Genomic DNA, 17,137 nt, shown 5'->3' with positions numbered 1-17,137 from the left:
ATTTCTATCAAGCTACCTCCCATCCATATTCCCAAATACTTGATACCTAGAGAAGGACATTTAGAACTATACAATCTTGTTTTGATTTCAATATGATAATGATTGTATGTTCATTGGTAATGGTAATATTATATTTCCTCTTTGAAAGAGGTCAAAATGAAACAGACCTGGGTGAGAGACTGCTGACTTGAGTCAGTCTATTCTTACATAAATTCAAACTACAGAACAAGCAGTTAACTTATATTGCTAATCGCACTACATGGGAATAGTTCTGAGACTGGCTGAGACATGAATGTCTATGCATAGCCAAAGCTTCCTGTTGGTTACATTTGACCAGAAGCAAAGCAAACATCTCATGTAGGCATTTCATGAGAAGAAAAATTAGGGCATCCAAAGTTAGGCTGCCCAGTCTTTCATGGCTCCTTTTGGATCAGCACTGGAAGCCTCATCACATAGCCTGACACTTGATTATACTATGAATCATGGCAGCCCTTTGTGCTTTCCTGGGCATGTCTCCCAAGTGGCCTGTAAGTAGCTTAGTTTCATCTCCCATAACATCTAGCCTGGAGCAGTCTACCTAGGAGGTGCTTTTCAAAAACCTTGTGACTAAGCCAATTATGTTGTACTTATAACAGAGTTCTTAAAGAAACAATCTAAAATGTATTTAAATGTAGTCTCCAGTGTTCTATCACATAGGGTGTTGCCTACGGTGCTAGCCTGGGGTATCCTGCTTTGCCAAATGAATCTTCAAAGCTGGAGTCCAAATTGGTTAATCTTTCCACATTTCTCAATGGTCTGTGGAATACCAGATAATTAGAACAATGGGTTGAGACATGTTACAGCCATGACCTAGGTGATGCTCCCTTCTGAGTTTCAATACCTGTTCAAACTCTCATCAGTTTTTGTGTTTTCACTGTTCAATGAAATCTTTTTTAAAAATTTGTTATTATGTTTCTTTTTTAACATATACATTTGTATTATTACACATGAGTAAAATAAATTACATACAGCAGGAAGAACCATAAGACAATCAGGAATTACATAAATGTTACATTCAGAGTGATTTGGCCATTTGTATTTGGCAAACTTGAAGTAAACCTCTTTCCTATCTTGTTGGGTCTAAATTTCTGAATGGAGACTAATATCTATCATATCTCACCTCTATAAACTTAAAACATCTATCTTGATCTAAAAACATCTTAACCCCTAACCTACTAAGCTTAATTGAAAGATTAAACTATCTGGTCTTCAAACCCATCAGAGACTTGAGAAGGGATAAAATTTAAATACTTGAGTGAACCCAGAGTGCAGGTTAGCAGCTTCTAAAATGGAAAACGACTGAGACAGTTTACTGTCTGAACAGTCACCCAACATTCTCTGTAACGTTGGAGCATCATCTTCAGCCTTCAGGCCCAGTATATCTGAGAGACATATTTGCAAGGCAGGAAACATTGAGGACTTGCTTACCCTGTCTTGGCAGAGTTTGGCCGTTGACTCTGCCTATATCTAAACTTGCCCATTTTTAGGCAGAATTTTGTCTGTGGCAGAAATGAGGACATTTCGCCCAGTGGCCTGTTTGCCACATTTGAAGCCAACTCCATAAGGAGATTCTTTGATGCTCAATGAAATCTTATTTTAAATACTTTGGGCAAGTTTTAAAGGCATTATAGGAAAGGCTTCTAGCTTCATCATTTGCTTCTGTCTAGAGAAATCTGCATTTCTTTGATAATACTCTTTAAGTACGTACTTATTTATTTGAAGGATTGTTCTCATTACCCCTGCAAAAACTGACCAGGGAACTGGGAAGTCCTGTATCACAGATGGCCTCGGATAAACTACCTGGTGCTTCATGTATACCTACAATCTATATAATTAACATGCATCCCATCCTCCAAACATGATCCCACTCTCTCACAGTATGAGTGTATAGATTATATGCTTATGTGAGTTGTATTATGATCATACTGAGAGTAAATATCAATGACAGAAGGGAGACGGTGGCTTGGGCATTATTTGAGGAGTGGCTGACACAGAGAGACAAAAAGTCTGAGTTTTCTAGCTGAAAACATGGGATGATACTTAGAGTCAAGACAGTAGGGTTTTATTATTTCAACTTTTGGCTCTGGGTTATACTGTGACTTTATGGAAGTGATTCAGTTATCTCAGGCATTGATTCCTTACTTGGCAGACCTGGGATAGTATTGCCACTACATTTACCAGTATTCAAGGAGACTAATACTGTAAAATACTCTGGGCCTTGGCACCCTTGTTAATATTTCTTTTGTTACTGTTATTAAAAATTAACATAATTGAAATGGAATAAAAATATTGTTTTTCTTTCTGTGATAGTAACTCAAAAGTATAACAGCTCATTGTAATATTTGTATAAATAATGTTAAGAAAGCGTCTTTGGGAAGACAATTATTTTTTTGGAATTCTCCTTGAGCCTTTTGTCTTTTACCCACACCTTTTGGGAAATTTTTCCATGCTAGGCTTCACAAAGAAAAGTTAGCAGAAGAAAGATCTGCATTCAAGAGCCTTGTACAGAGAGGTAGACTAATGAACCCCTGAGAGATCACCTCGGAAACCGTGATCTCACGCTTCAACATAGTCTCATGTGATAAGGATTTTCTTGGATTAAATTATTGATGTGGACACAAATGAACCAAAATGCTTAAAGCTGTAGACCATTTCCTGTATGTGACCATGGAATGGGGCCAAGGAATGACTAGCTAGGACAATGCTGGCATCTCTGGGAACATAAGCAGCCTTTAGAAGCTAGAGAAAGCACAATAACAGACTCTCCCAGGAGTCTCTAGAAAGAGACACAACTCTGCCAAAACCCTGACTATATGTCACGGAGAGGCCCATGGTAGAGTTTGAATTATAAGATAATAACCTTTTTGTGTTCAAGCCACTAAGTTTGTGATAAATTTTATGGCAGCCAAAGAACCTTAACACAGACCTCATGAAGCAAGGAAAGAGAAACAAGAAAAAAAAACCTACAAAACTGCAAGAGGATCTGGTGACTAATGTTTTATGAGCAGAATCAGCTGACATGTAATATTAAAGATGTTGGTGATGAAGGCCTTGAAGAGAACTTACACTTGATTCCAAGCTATACACGAACTAAATCATTGAATGCTTGAGGTATAGTTTATTATTGACCCCCAAAGATAAGGAAACAGGCACAAGAATACTAACTTATCCAACGACACAGAGCAAGCCCATGTGTATCCATGATTGGAACTCAAATGGTGTGGTTATAGGCTTACACTGCCAACCATGCTCACTCCATAGAGTGAAGTGTTCAACCTAGCAACTCAGTAGCAACTTCCTGGATTAGGAAAGAGCTTGACCTTGACCTTGAGCTGATAAGAGGTTATTTTTGAGATAGGGTCTCATGTAGTCTACATTGGCCTGGAATTCAATGGTCAAGCTAGGTCGGCCTTGAACTTCTAATCTCCTTGCTTCAGCTTCCTGAGCACTTGGAATAAAGTCATGAGTCAATGTGCACATCTCATCTTTGAGTAGGATTTTGATTGAATGGACTGAGATCATTTGAAGAAGCTGAATGAACAGTGTTCCAAGAACACCTCTGTGCTTAGGGAGAGACAGAACTTGAGTTAATGGCATTCCAAGTGCCAGAAGACTTCCTGGCAGACAGAAGTATACCTGGAAAAACTCACTTAGCTTACCCAACAAATCAGGAAAGGAAAAGTTGAAAGCAGAAAGAGAGGTCTTAAAAAAATAAAACAAATCCTTCATTTATGGGACCAATCTCACACCCACAACTCTAATTCTTTTCTCAGTATTCAGTTAACGGTTTCTTTGTTAATTTCTGACTTCAGTCTCTCTGTAAGGCAGGACCAGGCTTCTATGCATACACACCAGAGTGCTGCACATGCAGACTAGAAGTAGTAAGTGAGCAAACATGTGGGTCTCACACACACACACACACACACACACACACACACACACACACACATCAATGTTTTCCACTGAAATTGTGTGCCCTGTCTGCTTTCTGAACACACTACAGGGTTATACTGCAGAAGTAAGGAGAGATACATCAGCCACATCAAACCGACTCCTTCTGAAAGAACTAAAGAGTCAAGGCCAGCAGTTTCTAATGGCTTTCTACAGAAGAGGTAGTGACAAATGGCAGCAATGGGCATGTGTGCTTGAAAAGGTCTTGGGGACCCCTGGAAAGGTGGACTGGGCTGCCTTGTAAAGGTCTTTGTGATCGAAGAGAGCTACATGACAGAAGTGCTTGATTTAAAGCAGTGGAGCCCAAGATTTGGCACATTCAGCCCCAAGAGCAGGAACTTAGGCTATATCCATTGGGGTGGCTCCCCAGGGGGACAGCACCAGCAGACTTCTGGACTTCCATTATGCTCAGAGTAACCAATTGGCTTATGTCAAAGGGTTTAGTGTAGACAATCTGATGTGAGGAACAAGTTTCAGAGAAAACTCTCAGAGAGATATACTTGATTCTTGCTAGTTTTCAAAACAGAGAAATGCATCTTTCCCACTGTCACTTTGAGGGCAGAGAGGCCAGACCCAGAAAACTTGATGAAGAAATCTCTCTTAAAGAAGGGTACTAAAGACCTGTGCCCTGACTCAGTAGAAAAGATCTGCATATGATCTAGATGTCATCCAAAATTCAGAGGAACCCAATAACCAGAAGGTTCACCTGATAGAAAATGGGTCCCGCCTATGAAAAGAGGGAGTCCTTATATCTTGGTCCAGCCAACAACACATAGAGATATCCCTAGCCTATTGGAAATAGCTCTATCTCGAGAAAATTTCTGATAATTACATTTATTAAAACTTGTTACTGTCATGGTAATTGGGTCATATATTCTTTTTCAATGGCCTGAAATATTTTTTCCTTTTTCTTGTTGACCAAAATACAATTTAACTTTAAAGAAAATGTTGTAATAATAATAAATCACCCCATATTCTGCCACTAACATGATCCTCATTTTCATTGTTCTTAGTCTTAATCCCTTTAATCAATGACAGATTCTCTTTTGTCTTATAGAATAGACATTCTTATTGAGAAAATGGAAATAGAAGATGAAGAATTTTTCTATTATCTACTTAAAGTGACACAATCTATTTTAAATGGAACACAAAACTCCTCATACATGAGCCTAGAAGCCCCTATCCTGCAATGGAATGCAGCCCTAAGGCATGGAAAAAAATTCTTTGAAATTTAACAAACTGTAGTAACTAAAATATGCATCTCATTAAAAGACAGGAGCCAGAAAGTATGGCTGACAGAAGTGGGGAATCAGCACTGGATTCCTGTGCAGAGAAAGGGTGCCTTTCTGCATGGTACTGACATCCTGTTCGATCCAAGCGTAAGTGGCTTCTACTGTAGCTCCTACCCCACTCCAAACAGCCCTAGGATCCAGACCTCGGCAAGATTCAGTGTGTTGGCTTTGAATGTGTTGCCTCCGAAATTCAGGATGATAAAAAAAAAAAAAAAGAAGGAAAGGAAGGAAGGAAGGAAGGAAGGAAGGAAGGAAGAAAGAAAGAAAAAGGTGGAGCCTCTAAGAGGCAATCAAGCCATGGGGGCTGTGTCTCACTAATGGGACTCCAGCCCTTGCTTCTGTTGCTATATGAAGGTGCAAGAAGCTTCTCATTGGACCAAATGCTACTACTCTCATCTTGGACTTCCCAAGCGTAAGAAATAAATAATCTTTTCTTCATGTGGTATTTGGTCCATGGTGGTCTATTATAAGATATCCTTTTTATACTTGTCTCATACGGCTCATCCGTTTCTCTCTGACCAGGTAATGCTTATCTCACACATTAGCTATGAGGAAAACTGCCCTTTCACTGTAGAGCATGTGGAGATACATTCTTGCTCTTTTTAGTCTCCCTTCCAGCTAGTGGCAGGAAGGAGTGAATGACCTTTATTTGTTTATTTGTTTGTTTGTTTGTTTGTTTGTTTTTAACAAATGAAACTGCATCTGTAGGCTGGCTCTGAAACACATTTTACCTCTTGCTAGAAGGCAACATAAAATGCTGGCATCAAACCTTTTCTTCCTGCCCTTAAAACAGATGTGCCCTCTGGAGATGGATGGCATGGGCGGGGGAGGGTGAAGGGATGCCCTGCTCCTGCTTCACTGAATTGTCAAGTGCATATATAGTGCATCCCATCTCTGGACTCTTTTAGGAGAGAAGAGAAAACACCCATTTGCTTAAGTAGGGTTAGCTACTTAATTAATTGAAATCAAATTATTCTTAATTGATATCGCCACTCCCATCATCCCACACCAGCCTGAGAGTCAGAGTGGATTCATATGTGTCCTGCAGCCAATGATTGCTTACCAGCTCTATAATCCTAGGCAAGTTGTCTATCTAATTTATGTAGACTTCATCCTATCTATCTAAAATTTGGAAATAATAGGAGTGTGTTCTTCACATAAGTGTGAAATGCAATAATTCATTTAAACTGTTTAAGACACTGGCCAGCAGCTACCTGTCCAACTGGTTACCCTAGTGGAGGTGCTTCTATCCCCTGACAACCATTGAAGACTGATATCTGAACTCCCTGTTTCCTGGAGCATGCTCCCATTCCCAGCTCTTACAGACTCCCTGCCACCCTTTGGCTCCATACCATGAAGAAAAAAAAGTGCAGAGTAGTTACCCACCATCTGGTCTACCCTACCTCTTACAAGTCTTCACTCTGACGCCCTAAGTGGGCTGAGTCAACAGCTGTCTTTTTAAATTCTGAGCTGGGGTGCGAATATTCATTCTAGCTTATCCATTGGTTATTGAAAAGGGGAAACTTGTAGCCAAGTGAGAGAAAGACAAAAACTCTGGGTCTATTTTCTAATATTTTGCTTTCAGAGGCTGCTGGCCAGGCAGCCCAGAAAATCCAGTTGTTGCCATGACAGTGGGCTCCGAGACCCCCCACAGTTGCCTCTTGGACTCCCTCACACTTCAAGGATGGGAAAAACAAATTGTTCAAAGAGTCTCCTTACTTCTTGGGAACAAGGGATTATACTAAAACTTTATTATTACTTTAAATAAACAAATTAGTCTCTTGAGACCAGATGAAAGCATGCTCTTATTGAAATTTTTAAAGAAGGATTGGAATTAGTGAGAATAAAGTCAAAGGTGCCTGAGTAGACTGAAGTGGCTTCCCTGAAGTGGACAGAACAGCAGTCTGTATTCACATTACACGTCTCACCACAGGAGGTTAACCAAGGTCCCATGTCCCCCGTGAGACCAACTGAAATGCCGAATACTCTGAGCCTTGTCGGGGGCTGAGGGGGCTTCTTGGCTTCAGGGCTCTGTCCAAGGTAGCGGTCTCTGATCTTCAAGGGTGGCTGTCTTCTTAGGGTAGCTGGGAAAGGAGACCTCTCACTTCCATTGTCAGTGGGAAGAGAGTAGCTCTGTCCCAATCTCAGAAGTCCTGGTGAAGGCTGCTCATGGAGTCCCAGCCAAGGGATCAAGGGATATAGCTTCCACCAACACAGGCACAAACATACCTGCTCGTACTGCCAGTGAAAACCAATGCGAAGGGTGGAGGGTGGAAGCCATTTCTTCCTCAGCTGTTCCTTAATTCATCACTGGAAATAAGGCTTTCTTATTATAGTTTTCCCAAATGTATTTAAAATGCAGAACAAGAAAAAGGAACATTTTTCTTTTGTTCTAGGTAAGAGACAAGACATTGTACAAATCCATCAAAGAAGGGGTTCCATGTGTGTTCCTTAAACAGACATGTGCACCATATTGAAGAAAGATCCACAGGACAAATTGTCTTATGGGTGAAGTTTCTCAGGGGTGAGGTGCTCACGACAGAAACAAAAAGTAAGTAATATAGCAACTTTCATTCAATGGCTAATCTCTGCCTGGCACTCTGCTAAGAATTAGTATGTTTCTAAAGTATAATGCTCATCTCAGTCCCTTTAACAGCATCATTTTACAGATGGGGAGATGAGGAGCACAGAAACTGTGGTTTGTCCACAATAAAATCCTACTCTAAAACCTTCCAGTATTTAGGCTATGCCTACCAAACAAATGGTAAGAATAACATTGGAAAGACTCCCCCACACCTTGCCAAGGTTTTGAATAATCACTGTAATTGTAGATAACATTTACGGCTTGGGCTGTTGTCTTTCCTGAGTCTCCAGTGTGATGTCACACACACACATAGGGATGTGCATTGTCTGCAGATTCCCAACTCTTTCACTACCCATCTCTGGATCTAATGTAGACCACTCCATCTTCATAAGCCCTATTTTAACTCATTGTTAGAGAAATGGGGATAATAATGCAGGCCTCGCCCCTTAGAGAGACTGGGAGGATTCAAAGCCTTAGGGTGGAGTGCCTGGCATGCAGGCCTGCCGGCTACAGTGGTCTGTGAGGATGAGTGCTGGAGATGGTCTTCTCACATGCTTTCCCAAACAGTGTTAGTCCTGGAAGAGGCTTTGTCTAACATTGAGAAAGCAGTAGTTCCCCCCCCCCCCCAGTTTCCTCGTGCGGAGTTTCATTGGGACATGTAGTCATTGGCAGTGGGAGAGACCTTCCATGCAGGGCTAGAGCTTTCTGAAAAGGTTGATTGATAGCAAGAGGCTTAGCAAGTCTCAAAAGTAGGTTAAAATGCAGAATATTTAAAAGAAGCCAGTGTGTAGTGGTCTCAGAAGTGAAGCTAGCCTTTGCAAGCCTTCGTGCCTTTGCCTTGGATAGATAATATTGGCTTTCTCTCCACCTTTGCTTTCTTGCTCAGGCTCCCTCCAGTTGGAGCCCAAGTTCCTTCTCCATGTGACTCTTCCTCCATGTCTCTGCCTATGGTAGACACAATCATCCTTTCAATCTAGTGGAAGCTCACAGTGCCAATGCTCCTTTCTTGGAGGGCTTACATCAGCACTGTCTCTGCCTCTCACATGTTGTTCTCTACGTGGTGACATCACATTGATATCCAACTGTTCATACATAAGCCTGTGCCAACAAGAATATTTGGATTCAAATCTCAGGTCAGTACAGAGGCTAATGGAGCTGATAGTCCTAGGGACGCATCCTTGTTGAGCAGAAAGATAAATAGAAACCAGTCTACCTGGCAGAGTCCTAAAAGTTCACCAGTGTCAATCCACTCATCTTAACTAAGTGGCTAAATAGAATCAAAGCGGAGATGTTTCCAGCTCAGAACTGTAGTCAGTGTCACAGCCAGGCTCCTTCACACAGGGGAACTGTAACATTTCTCAGAGAACCAAACCCAAATCATGCTTTCCATCTCTCCCCCTTCATATCTTCATCTTGATGGAAATTCTGAGCTTTGTTGTTTAATTGGGAAAAGAGCCAAAATTACATGCCCACTCTAGATCCACTGCGAGCTTCCATAACTGCCTTTTCTGAGGATCCACGCTTTCTGGCCTCAATTTTATATTCTGTTCCACTGTGCCAAAATTCCTGCAGTTCCTAAAGTTCCCATAAAAGATTGTATGCTTCTCCCCCATGCTTCACTTCTCTTGGCTAGCCTTCACCTTCTTGGGATTTGTCTTTAAGGTCATTATCCATATGAACCATTTGCTTATCCCCCAAGATTCTGATGTGTCCACCAAATTTATTCCATCACACTGGAACTTTTCTGCTCACTTGACTCCTTCTGGTCCTTTATGAGACATTGCATATCTGAATCACCCTTAAGTGGCATGCATGCTCCTTTAGGAAAACTCTTACTCCTAACCCAAGCATCCTCATGCACATTTTAGAAATGGGCTGACATATTGATAAGACCCTGACCCCTTGGCTGTAATAACTAACTGATCTGGTAGGGAGCAGTTAATGAACTGTGATCATAGAGCTCTAGTACAAATGATGGCTGGTCCATTGGAGATGGCTGGTCCATTGGAGATGACCTGTACCAAGTAGCAGAATCAGAGGCTTAGCTCTGGGAACTTTCATCTCAGGCTGCTAGGCAATCCTCTTTAATCATGTATTAAGTATTTGGGGTCAGACTGCTGGAATACTATGGCTCCCTCCTATAGGGGTGGTTGTTGTGAAACAGGGACACATGAGGAAAGGAACAAAGCTGACATTTAGAGGAAGGAAATCTTCACCATATTTGAGTCATCAAATTTCCAGTCTGGTGTCACCTCTACCAGTTAAATACTTTGCTCAGACAAGCCTACTGAAAAATTCCTGTGCTTGAGGCAGGCACACCTTGAAAAGAGTGACTAAGTTCAGACAAGGCCATAGGGTGGGTCTTGATCTAATATGCTTGATATTTTAGTAAAGATTTTTCTACATACAGAAGAGATACCCAGGATGCATATACACAGAAATAAAGGCCATTTGAAGACACAGAGCAAAGGTCACCATCTGCAAACAAAACAATGAAGCCTAGGAAAAAAACCAAACTGGCAAACAGCTGACTGAATATCTAGTCTATTCTTGGGAGACAAATTTCTATTGTTCAAACCAGCTCCTCTGTAATACTTTGAATGCAGCCCCAGAATTCATATAGATCTCAACATTCCATTCTATTTGATATAATTAGTTTAATATTGGTCTCTAAATATTGTAATCAAAGGGCACAATAACATGTTGTCAAATGTCCTAAGCAGGTTTAGCGGCTGAGTATATTCCAAATGGCTTCACACCCTGTCTGCAAACTCAATGCTCAAGGCTCAAAGCTGTGACAATAGGGATATAACATCTTCCCTCACAGACTCATTTATGAGCGAAGATCAAACCTGGATTAGATAAGTTTAAACTTCCACCTGAAACATTCTGTTTGCTAAGCAAAATTTCCCCTTGACAGAATCCAGGAACCAAGGACTGAGGAATGATGAAACTCAGTCTCTGAGAAACAACAGTCTGGGTAGCTATAATTGCAACAAACAAACAACAAAAAGAGAAAATCCCAAAGTTAGCTTTATATAAATTTTTCTATCGGACGAACCCACTACAAGTGGCCACTGGTCTTAGAACAGGTGACTTGCCTTCCAACAGGACCAAACGACATTTTTTTCAACCTCTAAATGAGCTTCTCACTCACTACCAAGATCAAGTTCTTTCTAGCTCTACTGTGAGCTACTTCATCTAGTATACCAGTATCACCTATTATTCATATGACAGTATCATCTAAGTTGTGAGTTATACCCTCCTTTTAGAATCCCTGGCCATCAGAAAACTCAGCTTCCTGACCATTCAACTTGGCTGCTTGCGCTAAGATTCCAAATGTTCACTGTCTACAGGCACAGGCCTTGGAGGTCATTCTTAAGTCTTGGATGGCTTCAGGTCTACTTATATTTGATTTTACTTGTTGGTAGCTTTTCCTCCTCTGTGGTCTTCATCCACTCACTACTATTCATTCCCTATATTCCATTAAATTTTTTTTCTCCTTCCTAAAACTTAGTTGCTGGATACACCCTATTTTCTTGTAGAAAACAACCACCTGCTTACATAAAAGTGAACTAATGTACATTCTGATAATTTGGAGAAATGAAGATTAAAAACAAAGAGAAAAATAGAAAGATATGAAAACAGACCACTTTCTTGTTGTTGGTTTTTATGGCTCCTTGATCTTTTGGAAATGCATCTTTCTCCAAGGGTCTGAGTGGTTTTTTAAAAAAAAGATTTGTTTACTTATTATGTATACAGTGCACATCAGATCACATTATAGATGGTTGTGAGCCACCATGTAGTTGCTGGGAATTGAACTCAGGACCTCTAGAAGAGCAGTCAGTGCTCTTAACCTCTGAGCCATCTCTCCAGCCCTGGGTCTGAGTGTTTTACCCTTAACATTGATGATTTTCTTTTACGTTTCTGCCTGCTTCCTATCTCTCTCGTGTTCTCCTACCTTGCGAGCCACAGTTAAGAATCAGCATTCTGCAGTGAACATGTGTCTAACAAAGGCCTTAACTGTGTTCCTGTACTTCTTCCCTCACAGAGCAAAAGATTAGGAGAAACTTTATTTAAACAGCATTTTATTTAAATAAATTTATGTAAATAACATAACTGTGCTTCCCACAAAAAAAGCAGACAACAAATACTGAAATTATTTACTGCATCAATTTTTCAGAGTTCTTTATGTAGACAAACACTTGAGCATAGCTAAAGAATTCTCAAGAAAATAGCAAATGAATTCTCTGACTGTGAGTATAAATGCCTTTGTCCGGAAAATGGGAAAATTGAGGCAAATTTATTTATCTGTGGATCACAATTCACTTCGCTCAACTCAAAGGGAACTGAGATTTTACAGTCCCAGATGCTCTGATCTTTGTCACCTTCTTAAACATTTTATCTTGTTGTAACATGAACATTTCAAAGTATTACAAAAATAACAACTAAACATGATTCTGAATTCAGATGTCCTTGGAAAATAAAGACTTCTTTGAAGCAGTGAGATTCCCCAGAGACTTCTAAATGGTTGTGTATTAAGAGAATTTGGGACGGGTGCCACCGAAAGCAACACTCACAGATTCCTTTGACCTCCCATGCCCCTTTGTGAAGAGCCTCTTTTAAGGTTAGTGATCTGGTGACATTGAATTGACATTGCTAAGTCACTTCAAAGACTTAGAAGAAAAGAAGAGTTAAAATATATTAAAAATGTTTTTTTTTAATGCAGGCTATTATTTTTACTTGTTCTCAGAACTAATAAATGTCTCTGAACGATGCTTTTTCTGGTTGGAATCGCTTGGCATATTCTTTTCAGCACCATCAATATTTAAGCTCTTAAATCAAATAATCATATATTTTACAATATAAAGAGAATCCTGTTACCAAAAATACTAAAACTTTGAATATAGATAGATGTTATGGCATGGTAATCAACATTTTGCTTGCCCTAAGCCCTGATGTGCTAAATGTTATGTGTGGCTACAAATAATATTATTCCCTCAAAGGTGAAGGGAATGCTGACTCATGCTACAGGGATCAAACTTGAAGACATTTTGCAAAGTGAACTAAACCGGACACAAGAGGCCAGACATAAAATCTGTCACGTGAGTCCATCTTTATAACTACCTAGAGCAGCCACCCTGTTAGAGGTGGAAAGTGGAATGGTGGTTACCAGAGCCTGAGAGAAGTAGAGACTGGGAACTATTTTCTCATGGTTATGGTTGCAACTTAATAATGCCAAAAAGCTCTAGGGGTGGATGGCGGTGGCTGTGGCACAGCAATGTGAATATACTGAATGCCATTTAACTCTGTGCTTAATGTGCCAAAGGGACAGATTTTCTCCTGTGCATCTCTCACCACAGGAAAGGAAATAACCCGAGATGACAACCTTACAGCAATCTCTTAGAAAAGAAGTGCCACCCTAATGTCTAATCTCTAATACCTAGAGATACCTCTTGTGAAAGAGGGCCTATCCTTGAGAGAACATTTTATAGTTCAAATTCACTAAATATTTGCCCAAATTAAGTCTAAGAAGCTTCTCTACAATGAAAAAAAGATGAAATTGTCTTTACTAAGACTGATCTGTGGCATATCTTGTGCTTTTCATGATTGATAATTCCTATATGAAGTGAAAGGAAGAAGCTGAGGGTTTCACTTCTTTCCTGACTCCATTTCCCCAAAGCTAAAATGAATTATAACACAGAGATTCTAAAAAGAGGACAAAAGAAAAGAAGAAAGAAAATAATAAGGGGAGTCAGGGACATTCAGGAAACAGAGCTGGTACTGGAAAGCCACCGGACTTTGTCCTGTAAAAATTAATGATCCTTCCACAGTCTTTCTACAGTGTTTTCAGCTAACAAACTGAGGCAAATACATGTCTGTCTGGACTAGTAAGAGCTACAACATGACTGGCAACTTTTTAATCCTCAAAAAATGTCTGGGTATATCTCTTTTATAGTAAAACAAACAAAACAGAACAAAACAAAAAAATCCAGAACTTCTTATAAACTGCTATTTCTCTTGGTAGACTAACATCTTCTCCACAGTTGGACATGGATACTTCTTACCCCCTCCTGGAGCAGCATCCACAGCAAAGTCACTCTCTGTTCTCCCTTTTCCTTCTGATATATTAAAACATAGCTTGCTTTAACAAGTCATCAAGTGGCCATTTTTTCTGATGAGGGCCTTCAAAGTGGGAGCATAAAGGAAATTTATTTCCTTTAGCTAAAGTAAGACAGACATACAGTTTGAAAAGCATCCCAGGATCTTAATGCCATAGTTATCAGACTGGCTCTCCCTCAGTGTGTAAGATGCTCATGGTGAAACACTGTAAGATGCACACAGAAAGCAGCTGAACATTGATTCTTAGTCTTACTCCATAAATAATAAGGCAGTTGCATCTTAAACCAGGTATTGTGCTGTTTCTTTTTATGAGACCTTCAGAAACATCTCATTCTCAGGATGCTATAATCAGAGCCTTTACTTCTCTTAAGAAGCCATTGCAGTTCTCTCTTATACCTAACACCTCACCAATTTCTCTCTTCTCTGAGTAGCAAAACTATTGCTTGTGGTGTTCACTGGGTGGGAACCGGTACACATCTGTTGTTGTTACTGTTCTTTGTTTGTTTAAGAAACATGGTCAAATAGACATAAAATCCTCGCGGTTAGAGAAGTACATTAAACTCTTCTTATTATCCTTAGTTTGTAGCCTAAAGCCTGATCCACAGCCCAGAAATGTTCAATAAATGTTTGCTGTTAATCATAAGATATTCTATATTCATCTGAAATACAGTCTGGATAAATGCAATACAGGAAAAGTGCAAATGATCATCTGACAAACATGAAAGGTACGAAATCGATGTGAGTGCTGCCTGAGCACCAAGTGAAGGACACAGCAATGCCCCCAACCAACCGTACTCCAACATCCAGCACGGTGACGGGTTACACGACATGAAATTGTCAATACAGACACATGACATAGTCACAGTGATTTCCAAGTTGGAGAAGGGAATGTTCGAGACTGTAACATCACAAAAGACGCAGAGGAATGGAAAGACCGTCCTAGAGAAACAAACACATACTATGCGTACCGTTGGTGAAGAGCCTCTCTGTAAACCAATTGCTTCAAGCATGGTGCTTTGCCTTCTGCCTTCACTGTTCCTCCTAGCCAGAGACTGACATTCAGACATGTCCCTCAAGATATACGGGGAGCCCAGGACTTACCCCATAAGTAAAGAAACAGGAAGGAAAACTTTGGACATTCAACATTTGCCAAAACAAACCTACCCCTTTCAGGTGAGTTATGTTATTGCTATGTGAGTTGAGTATATTTATATACTTCTAATTTATGTGCACAAGGGAGTAAGGTAGGACATGATGTTTGGCCCAAATTTTTGTCTTCTTCCACAAGATTTGGCTTCTGTACGTAGTTGAAATATTATGATGGATATATTCTAGTGATAAACCTCATATTTATTTTTCATTTATCTGCTATCTACCTAGTCTCTTTCTTTTATCCTGGATTGTGGGGGCTTTTAGGCAGAAATCTCTACCATTTTCATTGCATGTATTGGGAACAGAGCTAGCCTACATATACAATGTTTTGTGTGGCACAGTGGAGTAATCTATCAGATCAATCCAAATGTCTCTGGACCTGGGTGGACATTTGGGACAGGTTAATAGGAGAATGAAGACTGCTGACTTTCTACTCTACATAGATTATGCCACATTGTTGCGTGAGTGGCCTAACTGTGATAATCGGTTTGTCTGATCATTTCACTGGAACAATGGTAGCGGTGTGAGTGATTCTGCATAGCTTTTTCTAGCTCTCTGGTCAACTCATCAAGATGACTGGTTAGTATACTCACTTCTCACCTCATACACGGCTGCATGTCTTAGTCACCTTCTGGGTTGGTTTTGAATGTGATAGCACACTTACTTGTACAATAATGGTCCAAATAGATATAACTGTAGTGGCTTGTGTTTTCCTCCACTATTATTTACTCTTTTGGTGCATAAAATACCATGCTCTAAAGGAAATAATCATATCCCATGAGCTAATCAAAGGGGAATAGGAACAGTTTCTATAATCAATTTTGCTTTCTTCATGATCAAAAGAACACCAATGTCATCCCATATCCTGGAAACAAATGGCCTATGGAATTGTGTATGAGTCAAAATTTTCCTTAAAAGTAAGATTAAAAATTTTTTTCCAGAGAAAAATGTAAAATGTTTCTATGTTTAGATTTAGTAAATCCTTCTTATGGCTCAATGGTTAAGAGCGCTGTCTGCTCTTCCAAAGGTCCTGAGTTCAATTCCCAGCAACCACATGGTGGTTCACAACCATCTGTAATGTGATCTGATGCCCCTCTTCCGGCCTACAGGTGTGCAGGCAGGCGCAACACTGTATACATAATAATAAATAAATAAAATTAAAAAAAATTTTCCAGAGAAAAATGTAAAATGTTCCTATGTTTAGATTTAGTAAATCCTTCTTATAACACACACTATTATCCTTCTGGGAGCTGAAGACACAGACTTAAAAATATTGCTTGTACTCACAGTTACTCAGGTCCGGTTGAGGAAGTAGACTGAGGTGCTTCAAGCCTTGTCCTCGTCTGTCAGTAGAGGCAGGAAGAGTTCGATGCGATCCGTTCACACCCAGAAACACTCAGTACGAAAACTGGAAAGATCTAGATAGAAACACAGATCACCTTATTCAGTATGGGCATTCTTTGGGGTGATGGAAGGGAGCCCACCCGACCCTGTGCTCAAAAAAATCCTGAGCAGGAGCATTGGATGGAACCATCGCTCTGCATCAGGGGTAGAAAGTGGAATTTCCCACTAGGTGGTGCTAGGACACACCTGTGGCTTCCAGGGTATTGTTACCTAGGCAGTGCAGAGAGAAAGAACCAGTTAGCTTTTATGATGCTGTATATGAAGTTCCACACGGGCAGAAGAGAAGCTTGATACTGCGGTGGAGATATACCTGGAATCCATAAATGTGTGTTTCTATGAGTGTAGTTTCATATGTGAATATGAGTGTATACGAATGCATGCACACATATGCAGATGTGAGATCATGCAGGTCAGTATCAGTGCAGATGTGTAGACTGGAGCACTTTACCATGAAAAATAGAAAGCATGGTGGAGAGAGAGGACCGGCCTCTGGGGAGTACGCATTGTATGCTATGTGTTTCATTTACTCCTTGAATCCATCTTCAAAATGACCATGGAAAACAGGTATCATTACTCCACGTTTAATGAAGAA

At 40.2% G+C, this 17,137-nt stretch overlaps 1 protein-coding gene across 2 annotated transcripts in view; it reads right to left on the bottom strand.

Moving 5' to 3' along the window:
- SLC14A2 (solute carrier family 14 member 2) overlaps positions 1-17,137 on the bottom strand; it is a 413,945-nt gene that overhangs the window by 389,393 nt on the left and 7,415 nt on the right. For both annotated transcript variants that reach the window (XM_084778783.1, XM_084778784.1), the window contains exon 2: positions 16,429-16,559. The gene's annotated coding sequence lies outside the window, so the exon portion shown is untranslated. The remainder of the gene's footprint in view (positions 1-16,428; positions 16,560-17,137) is intronic.

This window comes from Acomys minous (genome assembly GCF_964271855.1).
Source record: "Acomys minous genome assembly, chromosome: 4".
NCBI classification, from domain to species: domain Eukaryota; kingdom Metazoa; phylum Chordata; class Mammalia; order Rodentia; family Muridae; genus Acomys; species Acomys minous.
This window is presented reverse-complemented; position numbering and strand designations above follow the sequence as displayed.